The 19,882-nt window shown below is 47.9% G+C and overlaps 1 long non-coding RNA gene across 1 annotated transcript; it reads left to right on the forward strand.

Annotated features, from left to right (window-relative positions):
- Window positions 1-6,496: 6,496 nt before the first annotated feature.
- LOC140697190 (uncharacterized) lies at window positions 6,497-8,535 on the forward strand. The gene is made up of 2 exons (XR_012074037.1): window positions 6,497-6,661; window positions 8,183-8,535. It is a non-coding gene; the product is annotated as an uncharacterized lncRNA (long non-coding RNA).
- Window positions 8,536-19,882: the final 11,347 nt, after the last annotated feature.

Raw genomic sequence — 19,882 nt, forward strand, 5'->3', positions numbered from 1 at the left:
CCCAATTCTGAAAGAGTGTGTGTGTGTGTGTGTGTGTGTCTTATGAGAAGTGGGGAGTGCCGGTGGGATCAGACTTCTTCTTCTAAGCAGTTTTGGGGGTGCGGTTTGGAGCCGAGGGCTGGAGGTGCGGGGTCTCTGGGTTAAGTGGTGTTTTATGCTCTGTCCTTTTCGCCTGCCTTTCACTTAATTTCACACGGGCTCGTCTCAGTCTTGTGAAGATTCAATTCAGGTGCAACCTCTCCCTCAAAGCGCGCAACATCCCTTCGCATGGCAACAGCTATCCGGCCGGCGCCCCCTCGCTTGCCCCCCGCACCCCGCCCGCCCGCCCGCCCGCCCGCACCCAGCATCCTGCAGGCCCCCTCGCTGTCCGCGTGTCTCCGGGGCCGCTCCTCGCGGACCAGGCGCGGCAGCGACCCTTGCGCGCCCTCTAGCGTCGACATCTGGGATCGCCACGGGCTGGCCCGCTGGGTGCCGCAGGGTGCCGCAGCCAGCATCATCCCACCCGGGAGAGGATGCAGGGGCGCGAGGGGGTGCGGGGGCGAGGGGTACACAGGCACGCGCGTTTGCACGAATCCCCTCCGAGCCGGGGGCTGGGAGTAGGCGATTCTACCGCAAACTTTGGGGGAGGGGGGTTGCTGTCCAGGTCTGGAGCCTCTTGTTCGTGTTGTCCCCACATCTGACATTCCTTGAGCTCTGCGCGATAGGCCCCAGGCCTCGCCAGCCGCCTGCCTTCGTCTCATCCCGCCGCCTGCGTTCGTCTGGACCCCGCGGAGAACGCAGCGCGCGCAGGTCCGGATTTCCTCGAGCGCCGCGGGCTGCGCGCGACCCTCTTCCCTGGTCCCTCCTCGGTGTATGCCCTCCCCGTCTGCTTTCCCCCTATGTCCACCTTCCAGGGCTCTGCTGTCCCGGAGCCCCTGTTTCTCTTTTTATTTTCTCCCTGTTTCATTTACTTTAGAGCAGCGAATCTTCACATTCTGCTCTGTCCTAACTGCCGTCTTGCAGCCTCTCCTGTCCGCTTGCTTCAACACCGGTTTTCTCACTGTCTCCTTGTGTCCCTTTTCCTCTTCCTACAGCTCTGCTGTTTCTTCGCTCGCTCTCAGTTTGTTTCTCGAGCTTCCAACTTTACGTTTCTGCTTGGTCCCGCTTCTCCGTCCCCCACCCCTTCTTGCTCCTGCTCCCCCGGGAGTTTCGCAAATAAACCACGAGCCTCCAGCTTAATCACTTCCAATGCAAGCCGACTTTGCCTTCACCCACCGCATTCGAATTAGTTGGGGTCCAAACCTCGGAAGATGAGCCGCTGGTCAGCGGGGGTCACCGGCGCCTTCGCAGCCCAGCCTCGACTGGCTGTTTGTTTTTGGTTTGTTTTTGTTTCATTTGTTTCTGTTTGTTTTGTGTTTTTTGTTTTTGCTTTAGAAACAGAGTGTATGGGAATTCTTTTGTTCCCATTCGAGGAGTGGCTTTAAGTGAGGGTGGAAACAAGGTTGGAAGGCGGTGGGGGCTGGTGAGGGGGGCCGTCTGCAGAGAGAGACTCAGTCCTCCGCAGGCTCTCAACTTTCCAGGAAAATTAGGGCTCCTGCCTGTAGATTTGGCAGCCTCTGAACCAGGCACACCTCTCTTAGAGATGTGTCCAGCTTCAGTCCCCATGAAACTTTTCAGTGGTTGTTGGGACTTGAGAAAAAGGTCAACCACCCAAATGAAGAAAGGAATTTAAATCAAAACACTGGACTAGAACATTAGCCTAAAACGTGAGTAAGATTAGTGCAATCAGACTCAAGGCTGGTAGAGAAGAGAGGCAGGTGGAGCTTTGGGGAAATAAAAACGGATGCACCCTTTTGAAAAGAAATTTGGCGACTCGCATCAAGAACCTTTGAAATGCTCATACCTTTTGACCCAGTAATTCCACCTCTGGGAATCTAGCCCAAAGAAATGATCTGAAATGTAGAAAGAGCTTTATGCCCAGAGATGTAAATCGAGCTGCCATTTATGAAAGGAAAATTGGAAATAGCCTAAATGTCCAACAGAAGAGGATCGTTTAAGTAAACTGTAGTCTGTCCGCCGCCTTAAATTGATGCTGACATGGGAAATCATGTTTGTAAGAACACGATGACGAGACCAAAGCAGGATCCAAAGCTGAGTCTACAGTGTGATCACAGTGACACTCGCCGAAGTGAAAGCCACATGCAGAAAACGCCATCGCAGTGCGCGCCTCTGCACAGTGGAACCAGCAGTGATTCTTCCTGCCTTATCATTCCAGCTCTCTTTTAACTTCTCATTTTCTGGAAGGAGCATGAATATCCCTTTAGAACAGAACTCAACAGTTGCCTTTCTTTTTCCTTTCAAACAGTGGTTGTGAAAGTGCTGAGGGCTTGGAGAAGGAAGGTTAGTATGGTTGAAGGGAAGGAAACCAGGTCACAGAGTGAACTGGGGCTGTGAAATCGACTTGATGGAGTGCGTGGCTTCCAAGATGGTGTGGGGGTAAGGGGCAGAGCATGGATTCTGGAGAGGAGTGGACCTGGTTCGCATCCTGCCTCCACTCCCCGACCTGGACTGTGCTGGGCTCCGCCAAAGGCTTTCTGCCACCTGAGCTCTTACACGTGGGGTTGGTTCCCTCACCCTGACCAGACCTCTGTGTGTCTGTGGCTCATGTCCTCTGTGGTCCTCACCAACCACCCTCCTTCTTGTTGATGCCACCGTGGGGAAGATGCAAAATGCACCCTCTTTGGAGAGAAAGTGACTTCCAGTTGGGTCTTTAACCCAAACCTGACCCTCTGTTGCCCGCATGGGAGGGTTCCCTCAGCCATAGCAGTAGCCCTGGGCTCCTGAGACAGCAATGGAGGCGATGTCCAAAGCGGGCTGAGAGGATCGCTGTCCCGGCAGTGGTCCACTTCTTGGTGCCTGCAGGCACCTGCCTGTGCCAGGGCTGTAAAGTTCTCCACGACAGGAAGGAGGCTCACTTAGCGGGAGTCCACCGTGGCGCTGGACACCCTGCCCTTTCTTTCTTTCATTCAATCCATCCTTCACTCAAGGCTGACCTTGAGTAAACTTGAGAGGCTGAGGAAGTTTCTTTTAGATGGCCTTTCAGCGCCCATTTCAGAAGGTCCCTCCTCTTGCCAGAAATTCGTGCTCTCTCTCCCTCCTGCTCCACGGTGCTGCCTGATAGAACATTCTCCGATGCTGGAAATGTTTTATAATCTGTGCTGTCTGATATGGTAGCCACTAGCCACATGTAACTATTGAGCACTTAAAACATGTCTAGTGCCACTGAGCGACTGAATTTTTCATTTCATTTCATTTTAATTAATTTAAATTTAAATCAAATAGCCACATATGGCTGGTGACTGCGGTATTGGATGGCACAGCCCTATAAAAACCTGTCCTCAATTCTGTCTCTGGTCTCCCTCAAACTCAGATCCATCCTTTGTATACAAATGTTATCATCTCTTCCAGCCTCTGTTAGATGTCACTTCAGTGGTGTGTCGCGGCCAGTTTGCACCAGCCCCACCAGCTGGCCCCAGCTCGCAAGAGCACGTGTGTTCACCTCTTCCTAACGCTCCAGTGACTTGACGCTGGCAGCCTGAACACAGTTGTCATGAGAGTCTTTACACCACGGAAATGGGCAAATCAGTCAGTTTCCTCCACGGAGCTGGTGGTTAAATATTTACCAGCAGACCCTTGTGGGACAGAGCCACGATCTGCACACCCCTGAGAGCAAGTGCCTCCTTAACTTTTGCTCTCTAGGCGCCTCCCCTGTCCCACCCTAGCCCCAGCTCTGCCGTGTGAACTTCCCACCGGTTTCCTAGCGACAGATTGGACCCATTGTCTGGCATCCCATGGCTTGCAGGGCGTACACTGTTCAGCTGATTCTCACACAGCATGTGTCCATCTGCCTCCTCTGTCAGATTTCAGGTTCCCTGAGGGAGGTTAGTTCCTGTGTCCTGCTCTGGGCTGAATCTCCAGGCCCTTGAACAGAGCAGTTGCTTGATAAGTACTTGTTGGATAAACAAACAAAAAGGCTTACTGGGGAGACCGTGGGGTAGGAGCTCAAACCTGGGGCTCTGGGTTTGAGTCTTGCTTTGGCTCTTCCCAGCTGTGTGACACGGTGTTCCCTCTTTGCGTCAGTGTCCTTGAACGTTATGTGTCTATGATCATCTCTTTCCTGTCCATCTCGTGGGGATATTGTATCAAATAAAATATTGGAATGCTTTGAAAAGCCATGCAAATAAAGGAATTGCTTTCAGAAGTCCAGGGACATTTTGAATTCTCTTTCTTTCCTTGCCATCTTAGGCTGAGGCATAGAGAGGACCAACGGGGGTCTATATTCCCCCACTGACTTAACTGAAGCGGGACCAGCAACCAGAGAGTGAGGGAGAGGACGTGTGTGTTTGCAGCTCACCAGACACTGGCCTGGAAGGAGAAGCTGCAGTTCCTTCTAGCTCCCTCACCAGGGAAGTGAGGACGGCTCCAGCCCAGGAGTGCTGTTTCTGTTTGGAATTGCAGGATGGCGAAGGCTGAACTGTTGGATGAGAAATGGTTTACTTCTGATACTCAAGAAAGAAACTCTCTTCTTCAAGCCCACAAGTATTTGTCAGTTGTTTTTCTCTTTGAGAAATGTTGTTCTCAAATCTGCGATGCAAGAGACTGTCATGGGCATTTCAGCTCCTTTGGCCTGTGAAAGTTAACTGCATCCCAGGGCTGCTCCAAAGGGGTTAATTGCATCTAAGCATTGGAAAGTGATTATCTAATTAAACTTTGAAATGGAATGGTAAAAACACTGGGTGACAGACTGTCTGTGGGAGGGTCCCCTGAGGTGCTCTCCGTTTATTGCTAATCATCTTTCCTGCCTAGGCTGAGTCTGTTTCCAGTAGAGCACGTGCTCAGAGCCCACTCTGCCCAGCTCTGGGATCACCCGGAGATCTGTCAGGCGGATCCCCCCACCCCACCCCCGATGCCCTGTGTTTCGTGCCCTGCCTGAACTCTGCAGTTGTGCCTGGATATCTTGAAAGACTTTCATTCCTGTTCTTTAGCTTTAAATGTCTATTTAAAATCAGATGAGTATTTCCAGACTTAGAATCCTGAAATCAAAGACACGTGAAGTGTGGGGAGTTATTCTGGACATTTGTGAATATCACCCAGGAAATCTGGGTTTGAGACCCAGGACGCCAGCGATGAAGTCCCCACACGTGCCGTACCCCTCACACTTAAATCTGCTGTTATTTAGATTTTTTTCTGAGCGTGGCCCCCGCTAGGCGCTCTGGTGGAGGTAAGTCTGGTCTCTGCTCTGCAGCAGCCTGTGGGGCGGGAGGGGGACAGGCTGGAGGAGCCGACCTGAAGATGGTTTTTTGTAACTTATAAAGCTATCCCATCTGCTCCTCCTTCCTACCTGATGGTGCGGTTCCCGGAGCCACTGCCATTTCTAGATGTGGAAACTGAGGCTCAGCCTGCTTAAATGTCTTCCCTAGCTTCCTTGAAGCCAGGCATCCTGACCTTGGGACTCATGTCTTTTATCTGCTGTGCTGGAAGCCATGGAGAATTTGAGAAGGCGGGGTTCCTTCCCACTGGGGACAAGGGGGAAAATGTCATAGAAGAGATGGTGTTTGACTGCGATGCCCAAGGATGGGGCCTGACACAGAGAAAGGCTTGTGGACACGGAGTTGGGGGACTGGCACGTTGGCAGGAGCGCCTTGAAGCCTCGTACTTTGGTTTTATTTTTCAGTTTCAAAGGAGTCCTTTAGGCAGCAGTAAACATTTTTGGGGACCTATCGTGGGCCAGACCCTGGGGGTTTAGAGATAAACAAAGTAGACAAGGTGGTGTCTCCCATGTTCTAGCGAAATAGTAGCCGTGCTTTGAGCAAGATCCGAGTCTCAGGACAGTCACTGCGGTGACAGCTCAGAGGAGGGGCTGGAGGTGGACGGGGTTAGAAGGTCCTTGAGGAGACTCTTGTGAAGGGCTGGAAAGGCAGGAGGAGGAGCTGGCCCCAGGGCCACCGCACGAGGGTTGAGGAGGAGGGGACAGGTTTGAAAGCAGTCTAAACTGAAATTCCAGAATGATTTCCGTGGGCTCTTTTGTCTGAATTGAGGCATTATAGTCACTTACATTTCCTCTTTGGAATTGCCTTTGCAGAGCAACACTTTAAAATTTCGCCCTCAGCAAAGGTTACACAGTGATATAAGAAAAGCCACCCAAGGAACATCACTGCATTTTTTTATAAAATGACTGTTGGGGACATAACTCATTACACTGCTCAATGCCACTTATGCAAATGTCCCTGTGACAAATGCATTCTAGGGCTCTGGGCCAGGAAAAACTGGTTCTCCTGATGTACAGGCTGGATCCCACCTATGGACAGGAAGCACCCCGTGGGCGCCATCCTGCCCCCGGACTCCAGGTGTCAGGAAGCTCAGAGCAAAGTTTCAGGCTTCAGTTCTGTAGCATGACCTGGGCTGGCGTACCTTCCTGCTTGATCTGACTGTATTCTGCTTTTGCTGTAAGCTGCCTTTTCAGAAATGGAGTGGGGAAAAAGCCAGCGCTTAAGTCAATCCATAAACGGCTTACAATAGCTCCTGGCAGCCTGAAGTAGAGTTGGCCCACGTCTCCTGAACACCACTCCCCAAACTCTATTCCACGACATACGGAGGTCGCGTGAGATGTCCCAAAGCAGAGGTATGATCACAGCTGGGGGCATTTTTCTGTCTTCAACTCATTTTAAAGTATATGTTAGAAAAATACTAAGCTTTTTGATAGCAAGTTTCTAATAATCTAATAAGAGAGGTTGGTTGGGGTGGTTATGAGTCTCCAGGCATAACTTGACCTGGGAAATGACTCCAGCTCTTTGCAGCTCAGTTTCTCCATCTGTGAAATGGCACTAATTGTAGTATTTGATGAAGAGGCTTAGAACAATTTCTGGCACTCGGGAAGTCTTTGACTAGTCTTTGACCATAATGACTGGTAGCTTTCGTTTCTCAGCGAGCATCTCCCTTTAGGAGAAGCGCTCCTGCACCTGACACTTGAGGAAGTCACATGACGGCTCGCCTGCCGCGGGGAATGTGGTGTTTGTTAGCGGATCGTACATTTCGCCTTCCTGCTGTCAAGCTGTGTGTTTTCTATTTGAAAATTGCCGGTCTTTGTTATGCATTTTATCTCCAAATTTTAACATTTATTGGTGCAATTATTCAATGTTTATATTAAGCATATGGATCAAATTTTGATCATTTCTCATCACAATTCATTCAACTGTGAGACAATTTTTTTTTTTTTTTTTTTGCTATCGACTTTAAGTGATACTGCGTGAGCCTCTATGGGCTCCCTGACAAGACAGTACAATTTACACAACATCCCGTGGTCAAATGTGTTCAGGAAGCACTGCCTGAGGTTATCCTTCAGTTGTGTATGACCCCTTTGGGCAAGATTGTTATGTGAAAACTCAGATGAAGCACCAGCCAACTTGGTCCTTTGAAACGTTACCACCCCTTATGATGAAAATTTGATTTATATAAGCTGTGGGTGTTTTTCACATGGGCAATAGTTCTGCCCATCAACACTAGCTTGAAAACAATGTTTGTGTCTGTATCATTAGTTCATTCATTCAGTGATAATTTACTGAGTCCCTCCTATGTGCCAGGTACCATGCTAAACACTGGTGGCGTTGGGTTCTAACTTCCGGGTTCTAGATCTGTGCTGTCCAATATGGTAGCCACGAGACGCATGTGGCTAGTGAGCATTTGAAATTGTGGCTGGTCTGAAGTGAGCTGTGGGGCATATGATAATTCACACTGAACTTCGAAGACAGTATGAAAAGAAAAGCAAAATATCTTTTAAATAATTTATTTATTTATATTTACTATGTATCAGAAATATACAGGGGCGAGGGTGGTTGAGTGCATGCACAAGGTTCTGGGTTCAATCCCCAGTACCTCCAGTAAAACAAACAATAAATAAATAAATAAACCTCCCACTTCTCCCCAGAAAACACAAAAAAAATTCTAAGAAAAAGAAATGCACACACACACACAAATAATAAACAAAAGATATATTATTATATATAATATATGTAGTTAAAATTAATATATTCTTAGAAATTAATGTTGGTTACATGTTGAAATGATAATAGTTTGGATACATTGGGTTTAATAAAATGTCTTATTAGAGTGAGTTCCATCTGCTTCTTTTCACTTTTTGTTTCAGCGTGGCTACTGGAAAATTTAAGATCACAAATGTGGCTCATATCTTATTCCTATTGGACAATGCTGGTCTAGAAGACCCAGACACAGGCAGTTGGTTCAGTACAACACAACAGGAGGAGTGATATAATATTCCAGATCCTTCTAGAGCTGGAGCCTGACATGGAGAGGCCACTCTAAAGGCAGGATGGAGGAATCAGCAAAGGCTCTGAAATTGGGGTCAGGAGTCTGGAGTCGGAATTCTGGGAACTGAGAGTGAACACAAACATGTTGGGACCAGATGGTGATTTGAGGGTGTATTTGTCAGCTTTTGCTGTGTAACAAACAATCATAAGACCACAGAGACATACAACAATATGCATTTGTTTCTCACTCACTGCTCTGCAGATTGGCTGGGGCGCAGCTGATTTAGGCTGGGCTTGGCTTCTCCCCAGAGATTGGGCTCAGGTCTGCTCCAAGGGCATTCATGCCAGGGGCCCAGGCTGAAAAGGTCGCAGCTACTTGGGGAAAGCTCTGACAAGATGGTATAGGAGCAAGAGGCAAATCTCACTTGTGCAGATGATGTGCAACCCTCAGCTCAGTCACATCTAATAACATCCCATTAGCCAAAGCAAGTCACGTGGCAGGGACCAAAATTCAGGAGCAGGGAAGTACACCCTGCCCGTGTGGGCCATGAGGCCAAGGAGAGAATGATGGCCAAGCCCTACATCCACTGGACAGAGAAAAATATGCCCACGGAGAGGGGGGGTAAGGAGGCAGTGAATTTTGTTGAATAATAACAATCTATCAATGGGGTGGAGGCATGATTAGAAGGAGGGTAAGGTTCTGAATGCTTGTTACCAAAGAAATAGAAAACTCATGGTCCTTGGGTAGGGTGACCATAAAATTTACCATCTAAACTGAATACTTGTGAGAGTGAAGGGGAGGGGTGCTATTCATAATTACACTGGGACAATAGGGAGAAACTAGGACTGTCTCAGGAAACAGGACATACGGTCGCCCCAAGTACAAGTCAAATCCCCAACATTGATGTATTTTGTTTTACTGTCATAGCATTTCATTTCAGCTTTCTTTTCTTTTTAAAAATAAATTTGAAGATAAATTAAAGTTTTCTTTTCTTTTTAAAGATTAATTCTCATGCTCAGCAGGGGCCCAGGCCCTGTCTTTGGTCTCATGCATTTTCAGATCATCTGGCTGGCCTCTTTGGGCATCGGGCGTCAGAGCTGTGGTTCCGGGAAAAACACGTGCAGCTTGCTTTTGGCGCTCAGGTCCCGCATGGGTGGCGCAGCAGATGCCTCGGGCTGCTGTAACAATTACAGCACATCGCGTGGCTTAAACAGCAGAGATACATTCTCTCTCAGTTCTGGGGGCCAGAAATCTGAAATCAAGGTGTCGGCATGTTTGGTTCTTTTGAAAGGCTCTAAGTGAGAATCTGTTGCAGGCGCTTCTCCTAGCTTCTGGTGGCTGACCCCTAGTCCTTTGCGTTCTTTGGTTTGTCGCTGCTTCTCTGCAATATCTACCTCCATCTTCACAGGATCTTCTCCCTGTGTCTCCCCAAGTCTGTGTATCAAATTTCCCTCCCCTTTCTCTTATAAGGTCCTAAATCCCAGAGGAGTTCCCCTCGAGATTGACTTAAAGACCCCTGCAAAGACCCTATTCCCAAATACAGTCACAATTGCAGGTATGGAGGGGTTAGGACCCGGACATATCTTTTCTGCGGAGCACAATTCAACGCAGTGCAGGTGGATTTCCAGGGAGGGCAGTGGGAGTGTGGGTGGGTGGAAGGCGTGTGAGGGCACACACAGCACAGCTGGCTGTTCCTCTGGGGAGCGGGGGCTGGGAGAGCCCTGCAGGGGAGAAGCCCTTGAAGTGGGTCTTGAAGGCTGAATGGAGTTTGGGGGAGGAGAGAGAAGGGAGGGCAGCAGGTGGAGGCCCAGCCTGGGAGGGACTCACATGGCCCAGGAGCGGTGGTCTTCGGCTCCCCTCCTCTTGCCCCATCGGGGTCAGGTGAGCTGGCCTGATAAGGCCCAGCCCCCAGGGACCAGTGGGGCAGGCGCCCTTCCCAAGGAGGTGTGAAGTAGAAAGTCTGATGGGAATCCCAGCCAGAAGTCCTTCCCCGGGGACCAGAGCAGCAGGGAGGAGGAGGCAGCAGTTGCTACCAGGGTGAGAGCGAAGGTCAGGAGCACAGCATGGATCCCGGGCAGGATGGGGTCCTAAGAGGATTCCTCCCACAATCCCGCCCCAGAGCTGAGTGTGGAAACCAGCTCAATGGGAGGTCTCTGCTTTCTGTCCCCAGGCGGGGGCAGGGGATGGTGTGGAGTCAGAGAGCGTGTAAGTCTCCTAACTGCACAGGATTGAAAGCACAGGAAGCCCTCCTGGGGACAGGAGGTGTCACTCATTCATTCGTTCATTCATTCATTCATTCGGCACCATTTCCTCAATAACCCCATGTGTACAGCCCTGAGAGAGGGAAGTCCTGATACTCAGGGGCCCTGGCCTTTGAGATGCTCCCAACCCAGCCTGGAGGCTCCCAGGCTGGCGCAGCTTTGTCAGCGGAGAGCCTGCCCGCTGCTCTCACCGGGAGGAGATGGGGGTAGAGGGTCCAAATGGCATCTTTCTGGAACCCCAGGGGCAGGGTGGCTCTGGCCAGTGGCAGCCTTGACATGGACACTCCCGCACCCCCAGGATGACCCCGGGGGTGCTCACCAGCCACGGGACTCTGCTTTTCCCATTGACCAGTGAACCTCTTTATTCCTTGACCTTGGGGAAGGACCACGTCCTGGTCTGGTCCTTGGTGTTGATGAGCCGGCAGGCTCTTGGTGGATGTTTGATGCAATGATACCCACTTAACGCAGCGGCCTCTGCTTTGGGGCCCACTGACAGCACAAGGAGACACACATGCATGTGCACACGCGCACACACACACACACACAGCCCACGGGGTCTGGCAGATGCAATTAGCCTCTGGGTCCCTCAGAATTAGATGCAGGTGGCTAATTGTCCATGCCAGGAGGCAACTGCAGGCACAATCAGTCATGTCTCTTTCCCCGCTCGGGGCTCATAATGGTCGGGGAATCTGAGAGGGGAGAGAAAATCCGACGGGGCCCGGCTTCTCCCTATGCCTGGGCGGGGACCGCCGGCTTTGGTGGCAGTGCTCACCCTTTGGGCCTGGGGAGAGCTAGGGGCAGGTGAGGGGGACGTGGCAGCTCTTCGGAGGCTTGGGGCCCTGCGAGGGTCTGGCCCTCCTGTCCCCGTGCCACCAGCGCACCAGAGTCCATGTGTCCCGATCCATAATGGTGCCAACCCCGTGCTTTGGCGATTCTCATTAGGGTCTTCAAAGTCCTTTTACACACGCGGTTGCATCCAACAGCCACACAGCTGGGGTGTGTGGTTATTACATCTCATTTTACTGATAAGGAAATGGAGGTTCACCTGGGAATTGGCAGAGCTGCTGTTCGAGCCCAGGCCTGGGCTGCCCACCCGGGAGCTGCCTTCTACTTTATCTTGCTACCTTTTGTCCCCCATCCTTTCCTGGGGGGCGGGGGGAGCAGAGGAGTGGCTCCCCAGGGACCATGTGGCAGCTTAATGCAGAGTAGGCCGGGGACATTCCCAGCGTGAAAGTGTAAGCATTGAAGTCCTTCCCTGTCCAAGACCTGCTCAAGGAGCCACGGGAGATGGAGATGGAGCAGGTGGTCTCTGCTGCTAAGGAGCTTGCCACCAGCAGAGAAAGTAAGATACGTACCTAGTGTCCATGACACCAGTGTGGGCTCGGAATGCTGCCCTACTCAGCCCCCAACTTGTGCTGTGACTTTGGCAGCTTTTCATTGCTTGAGCCGCTAAATTAGGGGGTTAAGCTGCAGTGGGGTCTCAGGCTGTGTCCAGTTTTTCCAACTGATGTTCAACAGTGCAGTGATGGGGGAGGGTAAAAGCTGGGGGAGGGGGCGCACCAAGAAGCACGTTTGATGTGGGCTTGAGAGGCAGGATTTCAACAGAGAGGGGCGATCAGGTGTGCATCCTAATCCAGGCTCTGCTTGGAGTCGTCTTTGTGTCTTCAGGTGGCGGAAATGTCATCTAAGGGCTTCTAACTCTGGCCTTTCATGGTAGTTAGTCTGCAAAGACGTCCTCCTGATGAATCATGCCTCCTGGTATTCACGCCTTCAATGGGATCTTCCCCTTAAGTCTGGGTTGACCCTGAAACTCTCCTGTAACTAACAGAAGTGGCAGAAATGATGCTGCCTGACTTCTGAGGCTCAAGTGTTAGTGTCCACCTTCTCTTGAAATGTTCACTGTCAGGAAAACCAGACACTATGGGAAAAGTCCAGCTGTCCTTGAGACCAAGCTATCACACTGAGAGGCTGCACGGAGAGAGGTGCCTGGCCAGCCTCAAGGTGGTCCAGCTACGCCAACCCAGCCAACGGACACGTTAGTGAAGATGCCATCTTACACATCCAGCTTGGTTGACATCTGAACGCAGGAAGTGAGACCCACCTAGCTGAGCCCATCAACCCACAGGACCAAGAGGATAATAATAAATGACTATTTTAAACCACTAAATTTTGAGACTATTTGTCATGCAGCAATAGATAACCAGAACACATGCATGATGCAAAAGTCCGGGGAGGTCTAGTTTCAGGTCTGGCTGGATCCAGGGGCTCAAATAGTGTCTCTGGGTCTTGCGTTTTTTTCTCTTCTTCATGTCTTGCTCTTTTCTGTGCTGCTTCTTTCCTAAACCACTTCTTTCCACTGATATTTCTCAGAAATTCCAGGCTTGTGTTATCCCTGCCTGCTTCCATTCATATTAGTGGACAGACCTGCCCTTTCTCGGCTGTTACAAAATTCCTGGAAATACATTCCATTGGCCTAGTCATGTGATCTTCCTTAAATTTCCCTGATGTGGCTGGAAGGGAGGGGTGTGGGAAGGACTTTCTTCGCCTCTAGAACTGGGGACTAGGCATCAGCCTAACCCAAAGCGTGGCCTGAGCCCAGGGGGTGACACTTCCTAAGAGGACACTTAAGGGGGCTGTTGCCAAAGAAGGGAAAATGGACCCTGGGTAGACATAAACGGATGTCCATTCCTCTGACCTTGTGTAAGACACTTAACCTTCCTAAATCTTTGTTTCCTCTGATTTTAGAAAAATTCAGGAAACAATTGGTGTCCTGCCCAGCCCACCGAGGGGCTCAGGTTGGAGGACGGCATGGCAGAAGGCCTGTGAAAGCTGGCCCCAGTGTCCACCTCGATGAGTGGCCATCAGCCCTCTTAGCAACTTGCAGGTGACTTCAGAGCTGAGCACAGCAGGACAAGCTGTGGTTCCCAAACCCAGATCCTGTCCACAGTGAGGAAAGACACCAAACACAAGTCTTCCAAGAGGCAGGAGGTTATGTCCTCAGACGCCCCTCTTGCAGGAGACCTTTATCCCGGGTCACGCATTTCTGTGCATCTGCAGAGCTTGGGTCATCTGTGAAGTCCCTGAGACCGAGGTCTCAGCTTGAAGTGAGTGGGGAGAGACTCTTAAAAGACCAAAATGTGTCCTGAGGATGTGAGGCTGTGGGACCTTCGCTGGGAGAAGGGGCTTTCCCCCGGAGCCAGCCAAGTGCTCGGAGACAACGAGGGGGTCCTAATCTAGGCTCATCCACTTCACTTGGGGGTGTTTCTCTCTAGACACTGCTCTCAAAAGGCCCTGAACACATCTAAAGAAAAGGTACTGTTACATTTTAATTACATTTTACAGTATAAAAAATTAAAAAGATGAAATGCTGGGAGTTGAGTTTACCAGCACTCGAAAGCAATGCAGCTCTTGAGCTTCTAAGTCTTAAAGTCTGGTGGGCACCAAAATGGTATGCATTCATTAATCTACACGATACGCCTTCATTCATTCACCCAGCTATGCGCCCACTGCTCCGTTCACTCAACCATCTGTCTGCTCATATCCATACAAGCCTCTGTCGGAGACAAGGTCCAAATGCATGGTAGAGGTAGAGAGAAGTTCTCAGAGCAAGGAAATGGTTAAAATAAATCAAAATAAATTCGTAGTCGGCTCTGGTGCTTATTCTTAATGACACACAGGAAACTATAAACCAGCCACGCTACGTAATTGACCACTGAGGATTTTTCGCTCTCAGTCAGTTTGAGATGTACCGAATCCAATATCATATCAGTGATTTGATTTGTTAATAATCAAATTGCAAATACCTTTTCATTTGGCTTCAAAAAGCCAACAGCCATTCGGAATAATTTTTATGGGTCTTGGAATGCAATATAAACTTAAAATATTGTGTTTGCAAGTCCTATTGGCATGACCGTATTATAATTTATATTGGCCTATTTTGATGTACAGTGGCATAATGAAACTTTAAAAAATATATTCTGCAAAGCTGCATCTAAACCCAAGCCGGCAGCGCAGATTCATGTAAGAACATCACTGGGATTCTTTGCATATTTTCTTAAGGAGATTTCTGGAGAATAACTATTTCACTCACTAAACCTTTTCCTTAAGCAGGGATTTCAAAGCTTTTCTGTCACCTTTCTGGGCCCGCTGTCTGATTCTCCTCCTCCTGCCCCTTCTCCTCCCTCCTACGCGCCCCCCACCCCCACCCTACGATTTGCAATTTTGGGGGCAGTTTGTGTGTGTACCTTTCTGTATTCAGTTTTCTGTTCCCTCTGTCTGTAATGTCCTTCCTCTCTTCTTGGCTTAGGGAAGATCTCTCAGACATTCTTCAGCTCCTGGCTAAAATGCCATTCCTGCTGGGAATTTCTCTGACACCCTATGAAGTTATCATTTCCATTCTCCCACAGCAATTTAAAGAGGACTCTAAGCACTTGACACTGTGTGTTATTGTTACTTATGCACACTAGACTCTTGAGTTCCTTGACATCCCAGCTGTGACGTGTTCAATACAAAAGCTCCAGTGTCTTCCACCCTGTCTGGTGTTTGTGGAATGGTGCTGCGGCTAGGCGGATGAATGGATGGGCAGATGGATGGACGGACGGATGGATGGATGGGTGGATGGGAGGGGTGGGTAGATGGATGGGTAGATGGGTGAGGTAGGTGGATGGATGGATGAGTGAATGAGGTGAATGGGTTGGTGGAGGGATGGATGGGGTGGTGGATGGATGGATGGATGGATGAGGTGGATGAGGTGGGTGGATAGATGGATGGATGGATGGATGGGGTGGGTGGATAGATGGGTGGATGGATGGGTAGATGGATGAGGTAGGTGGATGGATAGATGGGTGGATGGATGGATGGATGGATGAGGTAGGTGGATGGATGGATGGATGGATGGATGAGGTAGGTGGATGGATGGATGGGTGAATGAGGTAGGTGAGTGGGAGGGATGGATGGGGTGGTAGGTGGATTGAAGGAGCAGATCCTCCTAGAGAATAATGTTTTTTCTGGCATTGGAAGCATTCAAGCACAGGTTATAGAGAGACTTTAGGACCTAGATAGGTTGTTTGTACAAACTAACCTGTTAGGTTTCTTCCAATCAGAGAGCCCCTTATTCCTTTATAATCCTGTAAGGCTTTGCCTCTCAGCACAGAAATGCTTATTTTACGTTTGGTGCCTTGGAAAAGAAATCTTTGTTTCTCTTGTAAGAGGGGTGCGAGGCTCCCAATTATAGCTGAATGAGACAGAGGGGAAGGAACATATTTACTGAATGACTACTGTATGCCAAGCACGGTGCTTGGCATTTTCCAGTCATTTTCTCATTTAATCTTCATTATAATCCTATGAGGAACTGTTATCTCCATTTTGTAAATAAGGGGTTGAGGCTCAAAAAGGCTTGATAAGTGGTGGAAAAGTGACTTAAAACTGATGTCCTCCTGGCTCCGAAGCCTAAATCCTGTCCTCTGAAACATGATCTCCAGTGGCAGAAGGAACTGTAGATAAAGGGGCACGTTTAGAATGTCAGCTTCAGGAACGTTGCATGGACAACCTTGAAGAAGCATCATAGTTATTACAAGGAATTCATCTGGTGCGCAAGAAATACAGCTGGTTGTGTTTGGCACATGATGCTTCTTGCCTATCCTATTACAGGTTTTGGGGGAAGGGTGTGGCATCTCATTCAGTCTTCTTATTAACACAGCTGTCCAGGTTGATATTCTGGAGGCACTGCAGAACAGGGGAACCTCCCTGGACTAAGACCCCAGGGACCTGAATTTTTGCTCCAAGTCCCACAGGGATTAGCTGGATAATCACATGCACGTGAATTATTTGCCCAGGGCCACTGAACGAACAAGTAAAATTTCTAAACCTCCATCCATGCCCTCCCAGGATGACTGTTCAGTTTCCCATGTATCTCTCTGGTCCTTTTTACTATTATTTACAGACATCTACGATGCATGTGAGAATATTTAAAATTTCTAAAAGCATAGGTAAGATCATATTTGTGTACGATTCTGTGACCCAGTTTTTGCAGCTGTCTTGAAAATCCGCTCTGTTAGCAATTTCGGTTTATCTCATTCTTTTTAACTTCCATGTACTATTCCAATAGCACAGAGCTACGATCATTTATGCTCCCATGTGGATGGACCGACAGGCTGTTCCCAGTGCTATTGTGGACATGCTGATGATGCAGGTTCCCATGCACATGTTTCTCTAGGATGGAGCACTAGAAGTGGACCTACTTAGTTAAGGCTGATTACTCAAGAGTTTTGATGGATGATGTCCACAGGGTCCTCTCTCAGTCTTACCATGGACACTCCAGCCAACAGGAGACGAGAGGACTTTCTCTTGCTCTCTGACCAACACAAAATACACACAAAAAATTAATATTAATTTTTGTTTTAGTTTTTTTAGGTGAAACATGATGTTGCATTGTTTTAATTTTTACCTATTCTATAATAATGATGAGAATCTTTCATATATTTATTTAACTGAATTACTTCATATTTCTTCAGTGAATTACCTGTACACACATCCTATTTTCTGTCAGGCTTTCTGCTTTACTTTGTGGGAATTATCTTATAAATTCATTTATTTAACAGATATTCATGTATTTGACAGATATTCCTTGAGTAGCCACTACGATGCTTGCCAGAGCCATAACCAGAAGACGCAAGACCCCTGCCCTCCAGGAGATTACTTTTTGCTGGGGGGTGGGGCAGACAGACAACGGGCAGATAAACAAGCATGTGATACGGTATGTTCCAGAGCTGTGAACGTTACCCTAGAGAAAAACAAAGCAGGGAAGGAAGAAAAGGACGGCCAGCGTGGGATGGGGAGGGGTATTTAAAAAAAAAAAAAAGAGTAGTCAGGAAAGGCCTCATCAATAAGATGACATTTAAACAGAGACCGGGGGTGCGGGGGGAAGAACGTCCCAGAGAGAAGGAGCAGCACGTGCTGAGCCCTGAGGTGGAAGAGCGCCAGGCCTGCTCAGGAATGGCCGAGGAGCCAGCGTGCTGGAGCCCAGGGAGCGAGGGGAGGGCCGCATCACTTAAGGCACTGCACTGGTTTCACCACAGACGGGGAGACTGAAAGCAACAGAAATGCATCCTTCCACGGTCTCAGAGGCTGCAAGACTGAAATCAAGGTGTCGGCAGGACCCTGCTCTCCCCAGAGGCTGCAAGGGGGAGTCCGTTCCGAGCCTTTCTCTTAGCGTCTGGTGGTGCTGCGGTCCTTGGCGTTATTTCGTGTGTAGGGACATCACTCCAGTCTCCGCCTCCGTCATCACGTGACCTTCTCCCTGTGTGTCCCTGGGTCCCTGTGCCTGTTTTCCTCTTCTAATAAGGGTACCAGTCATGTTGGATTGGGGCCATCCAAATGACCTCATCTTAAGGTCACATTTTGAGTATCGGGGGTTAGGACTTAAACCGATCTTTTTTTTTTTTTAATGGAGGCACTGGGGATCGAACCCAGGACCTCATGCATGCTAAGCATGTGCTCTACCACTGAGCTATACCCCACCCCCACCAACCAATCTTTTTAAGGGACACAATTCAGCCTGTAACAAGCACCATAGGTCAGGTATTAATTTACTGTCTATTATAATTTTGTAAATCTTTTCTTTGGAATATTACTTGTATTATAAATTATAGTGCTTTTTCATCTTACAGAATTTTAAGATTTTTTTGAGGGAAGGTATCAAGTTTGTTCATCTTTTCTTTTTTTTTTAACTTTTTTTTTTTATTGATTTATAATAATTTTACAATGTTGTGTCAAATTCCAGTGCAGAGCACAATTTTTCAATTATACATGAACATATATATATTCATTGTCACATTTTTTTCTCCGTGAGCTACCAAAAGATCTTGTATATATTTCCCTGTGCTATACAGTATAATCTTGTGTTCATCTTTTCTTTTATGTGATAATATAGCAGTTGCAAATTGACAACCAGTGAATTGCATTTGGGCCCCAAGAATTTTTTAATTAGCCTGCACAGTACTTTAAGAGTTAAAATTCTGGATGCCTTTAGGTGGGCCATGCATCCTTTGATTCGCCTAGACTCCACCATCCTGTGACAACTTCACCCGCAATGGATTCATGACTCTATCATCTGCCAGACCCATGAAAGATGTGAGTTTGAGATCTATTCTTGGTGGCTCCTGGGTGTCATGCCTTGCTTAGGAAGGTTTCGTCCATTCGGCATTCTAAAAAATGTTCTCTGCTGTTTTATTTCTATGTTTTCATGTCTTAAAATTTCACTCTTAGCTGTTTGATTTATCTTAAATTGATTATTGCATATGGTTTGAGGTAGGGTTCTAAAACTATTTCTAAATGGGGAACCAGTTATCCCAAAGTCATTTATTGAATAGTCTATGGGTACCATTGATTTAAGATGCCATCTTTACCACAAGGGAAATTGTCATTTATACAGTGGTTCTTTTTTTGTGCTGTCTATCTTGTTTCATTAATGTATTTGTTTATTTCTGTGTTGATGCCATATTGCTCTAGCTACTATAGCATCTTAAGATGTTTGATATTTTTGTTTTTCTTGGACTCTTTTGTATTTTCTTTTACAGATGAACTTGGAAATCAGCTTACTAAGTTCTATAAAAATTTCATTGGGAATACGTAACATTTACAAGTTAATGTAGGGAGCATTAACAACTTTATAGCAGAGTTCACCATCTTAAAATAGTATGTCATTAATGTTTTTAGTTTTTTTTTTCCACATGGGATATGCACATTGCTTGTAAAGTTTATTTCTGTGTATTTGTTGGTTTGTTTGTCCTTGTTTGGCTTTTGGTGAATGAAATTTTTTCCTATGTATTTTCTAATTGGTCATTGTTATGTATGGAAAATCTATTCTTTCTACCTTCCAGCCACTAGTCAAAATATCTTAAAATTTATAGTACTTTTTTTAGTAAGAAAGCAGATAATAATAATGCCTGCATGTAGTGAAAATTTTAGTCTTCCTTTCTAATATTTATTATTTTATTTTCACCTAATTTCTTTGGCTGATACATCCAGAAAAATGGAAAAAATGTGGAGCAATACAGAAGACAGCTATCCTTTTCTTGCTCCTGACTTTAATGGGGATGCTTCTCTGATTCATCATTGGAAATTCTGTTTGTTGTGATTTCTGGTAAGTACTGTATGAGTGAGCCAGGGTAAGCAGCCCTGGGCTGGTTCTGCCAGTCTCCTTAGGTATCTTTCAGACTTGCTCCAGTCCTTGTCATTTTCCAGCCAGCTGGAAGGGGGAAATGGAAGTCTAGCAGAAACAGCTCCTCTTTAGAGCAATAACCTAGCAATTGCAGATG

This window comes from Vicugna pacos, chromosome 6, assembly GCF_048564905.1.
Source record: "Vicugna pacos chromosome 6, VicPac4, whole genome shotgun sequence".
NCBI lineage: Eukaryota > Metazoa > Chordata > Mammalia > Artiodactyla > Camelidae > Vicugna > Vicugna pacos.